At 42.7% G+C, this 12,051-nt stretch overlaps 1 long non-coding RNA gene across 3 annotated transcripts in view; it reads left to right on the top strand.

The window, feature by feature from the left end:
* The window catches only part of LOC106505934, a 624,744-nt gene that overhangs the window by 426,006 nt on the left and 186,687 nt on the right, over positions 1–12,051 (top strand). The window lies entirely within an intron of this gene.

Below are 12,051 nucleotides of genomic sequence, written 5' to 3' on the forward strand. Positions count from 1 at the left end.
TTGAATCGCATGCCAAAAGCACAGGCCAACAAAAGGAAAAATAGGAAAAAATTGGATTACATCAAACTAAAAAGCTTCTCACATGGCAAAGGAAACAATAAAAAAAAATTAAAGGCAGCCTATGCAATGAAAGAAAATATTTGCAAACCATATATCTGGTAAAGTGGTGAATAGCCAGACTATATAAGAAACTCCTACAACTCAATAGCAATAAAACAAATAATTTTTAAAATGGGCAAAGGAACTGAATATGCATGTCTCCAAAGAAGACATATAAATGGCCAACAGGTATATGCCAAGGTACTCAACATCACTAATCATCAGGGAAATGCACCAAGAGATATCACCTGTTAGGATGGCTATTATCCAAGAAAGAAGAAGAAGATAACATGTGAGGAGATGGAGAAAAGGGAACCCTTGTACACTATTAACTTGAATGTAAATTGGTGAAGCCACTATGGAAAACAGTAAGGAGAGGCCTCAAAAAGTAAATAATAGAGTTACCATATGATCCAGCAATTTCCTAAGTCAAATTCTGAGGCAGTGGCACCAAATGAAGGGAGCAGACTGAGGCTGAGAAGGGAAAGCAACTTTATCACGTGTTCATCCAGCGCATCCTCAATGCACACTTGTTATGTACGTGAGGTGCTCATGCCATCATCCTTATCATTTTATACCCACAGGTAACTTGTTCTCAAATACACACACACACACACACACACACACACACACACAGCTGTGCTAGCACAAAAATAGTCATAGACAACACCTAAACTAATGACTATGGCTATGGACGAATGCAACTTTATAAAAGTAGGTGGCAACCCAGTATGCTCTGTGGGCTGTCATTGCTGACTCCTGATCTAGTTTATAACTTGAGGTCTTCAGGCTTCAGTTAACTTGGGGACAGCCTGGTGATTGAGAGTGTGACATAACCTTGACTTAGAGAGATCAAAACTTCTCAGAAAGGAGTCTTTTGGGGGAATGCCTATCACCACACCTGGGTTTCATACCTGTCTTTTGTGCTCCCTGGGTTTACCTCTATTGGAAGCTGTCATTTCCAGACTGTTTATTATTTTTCTCCTAGAAATGTGCTAAAGGGATCTAAGCTTCCCCAGGTCCTGGCATTGTCACTAGAATATATGAAGCACTTGATAAACCTGGTTGAATATATCCTGATTCACCTCCATGGCAGGCCAGGGATTTTGAATGCTGGTCTCAAATCTCTGTGGTGTTAGGACTTAAGAAAAACCTCAGGGATAAGATGCTTGCCTGGAAGGTCCTGTATGTATGGGGAGCAGAATTATCCTTATTCTGACATAGGTGAGCCTCTGGGGGTTTTACAACCCAAGTAGGGAATGGTTATCAGTACAGTGAAAGAAAACAAGTCCTTTTTATTGATACTTTCTATCTGGTCTTTGGGACTGTGGGTCAACATCTCTATTTTGGAGCTGCTGCTGGTTTTTTCTTGGAAAACAAGTTAGTCCTAAGCGTTAGTGTATATTTTTACTCCTTTAGTTCCTAGAGCTCTGGCTCTGTCGAGATTTGCTAGGTGAGCTGTCTCGGGGAGGGTGGGGGGATCATTTTCTCATTTTTAATTCTGGCGTTAGCTGCCAGGGCTCAGGGTGGCCTCAGAGAAATACAGACTAGCATGTAGGATGCATTCAGCTTAGCAAGCAGCAAGCAGAGAGAGAGAGCATGGTAGATATGACATTGGTGCATCAGGAACTTGCTATGCACAGTTAATAATAGTAGCTGCCAATCTATGCTGAGAATTTGTGAGAGGCAGTTATTGACCTAAGCATTTATATTGATAAATGTCTCATTCAACCCTCTCACAGTCCTATGAGGTAGGCACCGATACGAATCGTACTTTAGGGATGATGAAACTGAGGCACAGAGAGGTTGAGTAACAGACACAAAGTCATTCAGCTCAGTCAGTGATAGAGCTGGGGCTTCAACTCCAAGCCAGTCCTCTTCCCTTTGAGGCTGAAGTAGTTCCAGGCATATCTGCTTTGTGCTTTTCCAGCTTAATCTTGCACGAACCTATCACCAAGTTTATTCCAACTGCTATATGGAACCCGGGAGACTCCGTAATCCCATAGGGGAACTGTGTTCTATGGATGCCCTCTCCTCTTTAAAATGCATCTCTGTCCTATGTCTTGGGTTCAAGGTCTTGACCTTGCATCGTGCCACACAACCTCACTTGCTGCACCAAATGCTCTTAAGGTGATTCAACCTTCCTAAGATTCATGAGAGTTTCCTGAAAGCCTCTTTTGATGAAATTCCTACTCTTCCTTCTAAGTTCAGTTTCTCTGCAAAGCTGGCCAGAATAGTGACTTGTAGCTAGGACCTATCTCCTCCATAGATAATATGCAAATAAACAGGTAGGGATATGTTCAGATAAAACAGGTAGAGGGTTGGATTTAGTTTGTGGGCTGTGGTTTGCTGACCTCTGGTCTAGAATAATCCTCTGCACTTCCCTGCCACTAGGTAAACATCTATTAAATAAATGAATGCATTCTCACTGCCAAAACAAATGCCTGGAGAATAGTCTTTTCTACCTCCACAGTTCCAGTTCTTAGCACATAGTGAGAACTCAACATACTTTTTAATAAATACATGAATAAAGCATTAGTGCACATGTGTGTTAATGAATGGGTACAGAATGGTGTAAATGAATTCTGACTGTGCAATGTATTTCTCATACTAGCATGCTTTGTATTCTAATGAGATGTACTTTGTTCCAGTTATCATTGCTGGGTAACAAAGCATCCCAAAACTTAGTGGTATAAATCAACCATTTTATTATGTTACAGATTCTGTGGGTAAGGATTTGGACAGGGGATGGTGTAGATAACTTTTTTATGCTCCAGATCTGAGGTCTTAGCTGGAAGATTTTAATGGCTGGGAATATCTGGGCTTATTTAGAAGTGTGTTCACTCAGTACCTATATGTGGACTCTTCATGTGGCCTAGGCTTCCACACAGGATGGCAGTCTTGGGATTTTTACATGATGTTTCAAGTTTCTAGCATGAGTGTTTCATTGGACGAGATGGAAGCTGTATTTCTTCTTAAGACTTAACCTCTGAAATGACAAAGTGTCATATCTACCACACTCTGTTGGACTCTATCAGTCAAAACCAGTCATAGCCCAAAGATTCAAGATGAAGAGGGGAAGCAGAGACACCCACTTATGGATAGGAGGGTGGCAAGGTGACATTGGATAAGAGCATATGGGATGGACAATGTTGTCATGGTCATCTTTGGAAAGTATAATCCACAGCAAACTTCAACCAAAGAAGTTAATCTAAGAGTTCCCACTGTGGTACAGTGGGTTAAGGATCTGATGTTGCCGTAGTTGTGGCGTAGGTTATAGCTGTGGCTTGGATTTGATCTCTGGCCTGGGAACTTCCATGTGCTGTGGGTGTGGCCAGAATAAATTAAAATAGATAAATAAATAAATAAATAATTTTTTTTTTAAATAAAGAAATTGGTTTATGAAGGAGTTTCTAGCTTTGGAGAAAGATATTTCTCAGCATCCCTGAAATCAGTCTTAAGACTACCTCCTAGAGAGCCTATCTGCTCCTTAGTTCTGTCCAGAGTGAGATTATTCCATCTAGATTAATGAATGGATATAAGGTGTATTAGGGAGAATAATGGCTCCCCAAACATGTCCACATCCTAATCCCTAAAGCATGTGACCATGTCACCTTACATGGCAAAGGGACCATCATACATGTGGTTATTTTGATGTGGGGAGATGGTAAGAGGGTAGCAAGAGTGTCTGAGTTGGAGAAGGAGCTGTGATGACAACAGCAGATTTGAAGATCTCGCTCTTTAACCACAACACTCTTGGCTTTGAAGACAGAGAAAGGGGCCACAGACTAAGGAATTCTGGTGGCTTCAAGAAGCTGGAAAGGACAAAAGAGTAGATTTTCCCTTAGGCCCTTCAGAAGAAATGCAGCACTTCTGACACCCTTTTTGTCCCTAGCAACCCAGTTTCAGACTTTTGACTTCCAGAACTGTAAGAAAATAGAACTGTGTTGTTTTAAGCTAATAAGTTTGTGGTAGCCATACAAGAAATAGTACATAAAAAACATAGCCTTTGGCTTTCTGGCTGGCTTTGCCTCTTTCTCAGAACTCAGAAGACTATAGTCTGATTTGCAAACTAGTAGCTCACTCTGAGGCAGTCTGAGCCTAAAAACTGGCACAATGGATTCTAAAGCTTTACCCCCAATATTCTTGACATTCAGGAGCTAATAGTTCTAATGAGAAACCATCTGTAAGGAACCTCAAAGTTTTCTCCCAATGTTTCATCATTGACCTGCTCTAGAATCCTGCTGCTCAGTGTGGTTCCTGGACTGACAGCTGCAATGTCATCTTAATAAACTAGCACACACACACAAAAAGAAATGCAGAATTGCGAGTCAGAATCTGCATTTTAATAAGATCTCCAGGGGATCTGTGTGTGTGTCAACATATGAGATGCACTCTTTTAGAGATCTTACCGCATTGACGCATCTCTCCAGAAGTCCTGAGAGAGAGCATAAAAACGGTTGTTTCCTTTTTAAAAATTAAATAGAGGTGGCTCTGAATGTGAGCAAGTGTGTCCTCAGCTACTGACACTGGGGGTCGGATTGGGGGTGCACATGGGGTTTCTCACTGTCACTTGTTGCTGTTTCCAGGCTGAGGGAAAACAGACACCTGTGTGGTTTTCTGCAGCAAATAAGTACAAAGAGAAGTTTGTGATGTTCTCGGAAAGGGGCCAGAGGTTTCACCCAGCTGAGGAGCAATGCTGCCTCAAAGGGGAGATGAACAAAAGAATGCTCATGTTTCATGTTTCCTTCAAAATGGTCATAATTTAATTTCTGTCCAATGTCGCCTGGGTACATTGCAGACTTCCAGAAGCTGCTTTTTTTTTTTTTTTTTTTTTTTTAAGTCATGCAATGGGGCTGTTTCAGTTTACATCCTCCCTAAGTAAAGCCATACAAGTGCCATGTTTCTAAGTCTGCACACTGCCAGGAACACACACATGGAGTGTAGCGAGGCTGTGGTTGTGTAAGAGAGAGAGGGGGCAGACTGTGGGAGAGAGAAGGAGGGCAGCCTTGAGACTTTTCAGACCAAGACTCATTGTTTGTGACCTCGGTGAAATTCTGCTTTGATTCCAAATCCAATGGTCCTCTATCAGAAATGAATTCAGGCTGAAAACTACCTGAGAGGAGAAGGAAAATGTCAGAGAACCGAAAAGAAATTCTCAAGCATGAGAAGATACTAGCATCAAGAGAAAGAATCATAATTCTTTTGCCTTAGGAGGGAAATTGCTTTTGTTTTCCATTTTCATATTCCCTTAAGTGACATGGCAAGGAGTAAGAGATTTGGATATTCAGAACCCAGATCCAAATAGAGCATCTTCATTAAAGATATACAGAAATTGGATGGTCGAATTTGTCACACTGGATTTTCTCTAGCCAGGTTATGAACTTTTGGGGGACTGTTACTTTGCATGGTTAATAATTATTCAAATGGGGGAAGGATGGTTTGACTTAGAATTATTTTAAAAATGGATTACTTTAGACAATGCCCTGCTAATAATCAATATAGAGTTTTACACAACCAATCCAAACCAATTTATCACAAAACCTGGTATGTAAATATACAAAGTCTTCAAGATGCCAGAATTATAAACAAGTTGAAAGATACAGAAGAATGGCAGACAGAGAACATGAGAGAGTTGCTCCGCCAGGCAATGGGTTGAGGGCTTTACACACATCATCTCCCATTGTTCAACCTGTGGTGCCATTTTATTCCAATTTTACTGACAAAACTGAACTGAAATGAGCTGAAGCTTATTCCACCAGACTCAAAAAAGTGGGGAAGAACAAAATTGGCATTTGATGTCAAATCTGTGACTTAGGCTTTATGATTTTCTATTGTTTTTCTCATCAAGTCCATACCACAAACCTTTGATTTAGAATTGTTCACTCATTTTACAGATAAAGACACTGAGGACTAGTGATGGAGTCACTTAGCTTTTAAAAAGCAGAGTTGGGGAGTTCCCGTCATGGTGCAGGGGTTAACGAATCCGACTAGGAACCATGAGGTTGCGGGTTTGGTCCCTGCCCTTGCTCAGTGGGTTAATGATCCGGCGTTGCCATGAGCTGTGGTGTAGGTCACAGACGCGGCTTGGATCCCGCGTTGCTGTGGCTCTGGTGTAGGCCGGCGGCTACAGCTCCGATTCAACCTCTAGCCTGGGAACCTCCATATGCCGTGGGAGAGGCTCAATAAATAGCAAAAAGACAAAAAAAAAAAAAAAAAAAAAAAAAAAGCAGAGTTGGGCTTCATGCTGAAAGGTAGCTCAGCTGATTTCAAAGTTGGAATTTGCAATGGATTAAAGTTGTCCACATGAGGGAAGCTCTTTGTAGATATGCAACAGTTCCATGTTTTGACTATGATGTTGGTTATTCAAGTGCATACATGTGATTTTCTGGAATTCTGCACACACACACAGGAATATATGTGAGAACTGGTGAAATCTGAATAAAGTCTGTACCTGAATTAATAAGCACTGCAGACAATTTCCTGTTCTTGACAATCTACAGTGGTTGTGTAAGATATTATCACTGGGGGAAGCTGGGTGAAGAGTACAAGGAACTCTCTGTACTAATTTGCAATTTCTTGTGAGTCTTGTTGTTTTAAAACATTGTCTCCAAATTCTTTTATGTTTCTCCCATGGAGAGATGGAATCTCTGTTTCCTCTCATTGATTCTGGGAAAGCTCTGTAACTGTTTACAGATAGAATACAGTGGGAGAGATGCTGTGCCAGATTTCAGGCTCAAGTCTTAAGAACTTGGAAGCCTCACTCTCTGGATCTTGCTACACTGTCTTTGGGAGCTCTGAGCCACTATGCGTGAAACCTGACTCCCTGAGACTGCCATGATGAGATGTCCTGAGCATTGCTGATTGCATGCAGTCCTGTTCATCCCCTTCAATAAGCAACCCCAGATGAACTCAGCCTTCTATTCATCCCTGCTAAATCACCAGTCACAGACTAGAGCCTGGGGCTCTCTAGACCAGTCTGTTCTCCAACTCATTAACACCAAGTGACATCCCCTGATACCACACAGAGCCAAAAAACCATCCAGCTGAGCCCCACTCAAATTCTTGACCCATGAAATCACGAGATCTAACAAGATGGTTGTTGTTTGATGCCTTGAAGTTTTGGGTCATTTGCTATACAGTAATGATAAGAAAATTTGTCATAATCTGATTAAAAAAAAGAAGGCAAGGCCGAGGACAAGGGGCTATATATACACAGAACCAGATGTAGGTGTGTTCCTTCCCCTCTTTTGGCTTCAGTAAGACTGGCTTTACCTTGAGTACCATTTCTTCCAGGAAGCCCTCCCTGAAGCTATATATAGAGAGATTAGATGTTTCCTAGGTGTCCCTCCCTTTCTCTCCCTTAATTAGCAAGCATCAGAACTATCTTGATGTTATGCTTTGTTTATTTCTCTCTTTCTCTCCCACCAGACTGCAAACTCCACAAGGTCTCTCCCACCAGACTGCAAACTCCACGAGGTCAAGGACTAACTTTGTCTAATTCATCACTACTCCGCTTTGCCTACTACAAAATTTTTGTAGGTGATTCTTGAATCAAGCAAAGACACGAATGTTCTCCAAAATCCTGCTCAGCTTTGGCCTCATGTAGTTTTTTATCTCTGGAGCTTTGGGATAGGTGAGAGGGATCCAAGTATGCCTCCAGCACCTGCCAGACACCAGCTTGCTCTCTGGGACTCCCGAGATCCTAAGTCCACAAATCCATCTGCTGGGCAACAGCTTAGAGGCAGCAGGAGCCAACAGGGTAGAAATACAAGAGGTGTACCCGCCAGTCCCTCACCAAGCTGGCGTCACCCTGGTTTGCTTACTTTCCTATTGACTGCTTTAGCCAGAGGAGGGCCATTTGCACAGGCTCCTGCCTCGTAGGCTATCACCACGGGAGCTCTCCAGTCACTCTGGTGTTTGCCTCTGCAGCTTCCTCATTTAGGCTCTGGCAGGGGCGGGTGGTGATCTGGCTCTTCCTGGGTTGCCCTTGAAATAACAATGACACCACAAATATTTACTAAGCATTACCCTCCAGCAAGTCTTCGGGCTGAGCAAGGGTCTGGGCTGGACAAAGCCTCAACCTTCAGGAGCTTAATATTTCAGTGGTATTTTTATCTGGTGGATGGTGAGAGGTGACAGAAAGAAAACCAAACCACTGGCCTGCTCCTGAGGCGGTGCAGTGGTGAGATGGAGCCCACAGTCGTGGGCTTGCAAAAGCCATTTGACAGGCATTCAGGATTTCTGTGAGCTAGCTGTTAAACCACAGGTGCCTTGAGACTGGCCAGAGTGGAAATGTGCACATCAAGAAAATCAGCACATGCTAGAATCCAGCTCCCTCACACCAGTTTCCTAGCACACTGCTGGGAAATTTGCTTTCCCATTCTGCGCATGTTTCCCTCTCTGAAAAGTGGGAATAGAAATCCTTCCTTTGAAAGCTTTCACAAGTACTGACACAGTCTGGTGCTTGGCACAGAGCAGATGCTCAATCAGGAATTACTAAGTTCCTCTCCAGCCCTCTCCTTCCTGAACTAATATAGAAAGTTCACAATGGGTTCAGTTTTCCTTAGGACTGATGGGTTGATGAGTAAAGGAAAGGATAGAAATTTTAGGATGGGGCATGGAACAGTTACCCAGAGCGAGCAATGTTACTTGGAAAGCTCCTAATGTTTTACAGGATTTGCTTCCACCCTAGTATTGAGAATGGGGCAGGAGGGTAAGATCAGGCAGAGATATGGAGGAGGTAGGTCAACATTTGAGGGTCTGGGTAGTTTTGCAAGTTGACTGGTTTGGGAGAAGTATGCACTCACAATGCTTCTCTTTGGCCATGCATTCATTCAAAACTACATTTATTGAGCATCGCAACAGGCCAGCTAATCTCTGAGCTAGATGCTGGGTATGCAGCTATGAACAGCTAAGATATTTGCCCTGCTCTTATGGCACTGAAGAGATTAATGGTGAAGACAATCATGAAGCAAGCCATTAGAAGTCCGCAGGTATAATTTAAGGGAAAAGCAGGCCACTGCATAGGCATATTGGCGGAGGAGGGAGTAATTTTCATTGGAAGTTAAAGAAGTGACGTATAAGCAAAATTGGAGGGAAAATAACCCTTTGTCAAGCTATATCATGGATGTGCAGACAGACTCTTAGAGGCTCTCCACCACCTGTGATCCTTGCCTCCTAACATCCATGCACTGTGTAATCCTCTTCCCTTGAGTGTGGGCAGGGCCTGTGACTTGCGATGACTAATAGAATAAGGTAAAGGGGATGCTACGTCACTTCCATGACTACTTTACAGAGGACTGCAGCTTCTGTCTCACAAGCAGGCTCTCTTGCTTTCTCGGCTTGCATGTGTAGATGAAATGCCATGTTGAAGAGGTCCATGTGACAGGGAACTGGGAGCACTCTCCAGCCAACAGCCAGTGAGGAACTGAGTCCCATCACCAGCCCAGCGGGTTTGGAAGTAGATCCTTTCCTAGTTGAGTTTTCAGATGAGAACTCAGCCCCATGTGACAACTTGATTTTAGCCTTATGAGAGACCCAAAGCAGAGGGCCCAGCAAAGCCAGGTCTAAGCTCTTGACCCACAGAGACTGCGAGATGTTAAATGTATTCTTGTTTCAAGCCACTAAGTTTGTGATAATTTGTTATGCAGGATAGCTAACTGGTACAACAGTGGGTACAAGAATTTATTCCAGGCACAGAGAACCATATGTGTGAAGGGGATGAAATAAAGAGTGTCTGAACACTAGAGGGAGGAAAAGCAAGCCAGTGGCTGAAGTGAGTCTGAGAGCAGTATGTTTCTCAGAAGCGAGGCAGAAAGGTTTGCCCAGGCCATGTTCACAGGGGCCATGGCAATTTCTGGCATTTATACTGGGGACTCTGGGATATCAATGAAAATTTGGAGGAGTTCCCTGGTGGCACAGGACCTTAAGGCATTTTCACTGATGTAGCTCATGTTGCTGCTATGGTGTGGGTTTGATCCCTGGCCTGGGGAATTCTGTATGCTGCGGGCATGGCCAAGAAAAAGTAAGAAAGGAAGGAAGGAAGAAAGGAAAACAAGTGGAAACAGTGAGATTGATGAAATTTGCCTTTCAAAGCACACGAATAGATGTGGGAAGTCCCCTTGAGTGGCTAGGTATGGTGGCTGTGGCTCAGACCAGGAATTGATGGTTGATTTATAAAGAAGTGGATGCTTTCAAGAAATATTTTGGAGGTAGTATGGGCAGGATTTGATCACAGGGTGTATACAAGGAGAAGGTAAAGTAGAGTCCTTTGTTGAAATGGACAAAGAGGTTTCTCGTTTAAGTTTTTTGAGGGAGTTGGAACATTCTGGATCATTCTGAGGAGCTTAAGGCCTGCAGTGCAAGTCGGTCTTTGATTCTAGCTTCTGTCCGGGTCGTTTTGACCTCCCTCAGCCAGGACAGTTTAGAATTTGCCTAGCTACTGAGCATAATTAACACACTGTGTAAAGATTTCATTAGCCTATGGAGAGGGCCTGGCTTCAGAATAAATCTCCATGTCATTTTGTTGATGCAAATTATTTCATCTGAAAACACTTAAATATATGATCAACTGTACATTGATTAGAGAGAATTTATCTCCCTGAGGAGCCAAGCCAGAGATCAAAATGGTATGGATTTATTTTGAACCATCGCATTGCATGTTTAATGGGGAATGAGTTATTTCGAGAAGGGTGTGGGAGCTATAACCTGATCATGTTCTTTTTAATGGGGGGGCACTAAATCATCCTCCCTTCATTTATGCATTTACATTACTCTTTTCTTCTTAGGTATAGTTCACCTGTAAAAGTTTTGATAATCATCCCCAGAAAGCTGCCTTACATTTTGGTGCCTTGGTTTTTCTCTTGTTCAAAGGTTGGCACTCCGCCCTTAACATCTAGCCATCTGGGCTCATATCTTGGTGGAGCCAAGTCAGCTTTCCCTACCAGAACGTAAGCCCTGTGAAGGCAAGATTACGTTTATACTTTTCACTGCTGTGTCCTCAGTGCTTTAAGAGACTGCCTGGCTCAATAAGCATTTACTGAATGAATACATAGCATAGCATGTGTAAAGCATATGATATCTACAAAGCCCTCAAGGAATGGCAGCCATCTTCTCCCTTTTCTTCCTTACTCTTCCTCCCTCCCTCTATTTCTATCCCTCTCTCTTTCATCCTCCCCTCTCTATTTTCTTCCTCTTGGGTTTGGGAAAAAGAAAACAGAAAACATCTCTCACTACTGAGTATCTGATTTGCTGTTGGCCTCCTCAGTATGTGTTTAATCATGTTTACTTCTTTTTATTTTATGAAATCAGTGGATTATCTTTCTTGGGCAGAACTGGTTTAACCTCAGCCGTTGAAACCAGTGCTATGGGACATGCACGTCTGCTCTTCCTTGGAAAGGATATTTCTATTTTGGGAGGTGGTCAGTGAGTTATCATAGTTGTTCCTTGATTTAGATGCTATCCTCCTCAGCTTGGGGAAAATGAAAAATTACTCTGAGAAGTGAGAGGGTGATCAGCCTAGACTTTAATTCACTGCTTCTCTAAATGGAATACTCATCCATCCATCTATCTGTCCATCCATCCACCCACCCGTCCATCATCTATCCATCCATCCATCCATCTAACCACTCAGTCACTCACTAGCCCATTCATTTTTCTATTCAAAGAAATATTTGTTGCATGTAAGCTATGTGCCCTGTTTCATGCTAGGAACTGGGGATATATATAGGTTCTGCCCCAGAGGAGCTTATAGTCTAGTGCAGATAATTCATAGCTTATCAAGGGAATAGGAAATTCTACAGGATGTTTCAAACTGGAGAGGAAGCTTTACCCTCATCCTGCAGATGGCGAGTGAGGAAACTTTGGGTTAATAGTCAACGAGCTAATTACCTTCTAGGGATAGCATAAGTAACATGATACATAATACTCTTCTCTACTACCTAGTTAGCA

Source organism: Sus scrofa, chromosome 14 (assembly GCF_000003025.6).
Source record: "Sus scrofa isolate TJ Tabasco breed Duroc chromosome 14, Sscrofa11.1, whole genome shotgun sequence".
NCBI classification, from domain to species: domain Eukaryota; kingdom Metazoa; phylum Chordata; class Mammalia; order Artiodactyla; family Suidae; genus Sus; species Sus scrofa.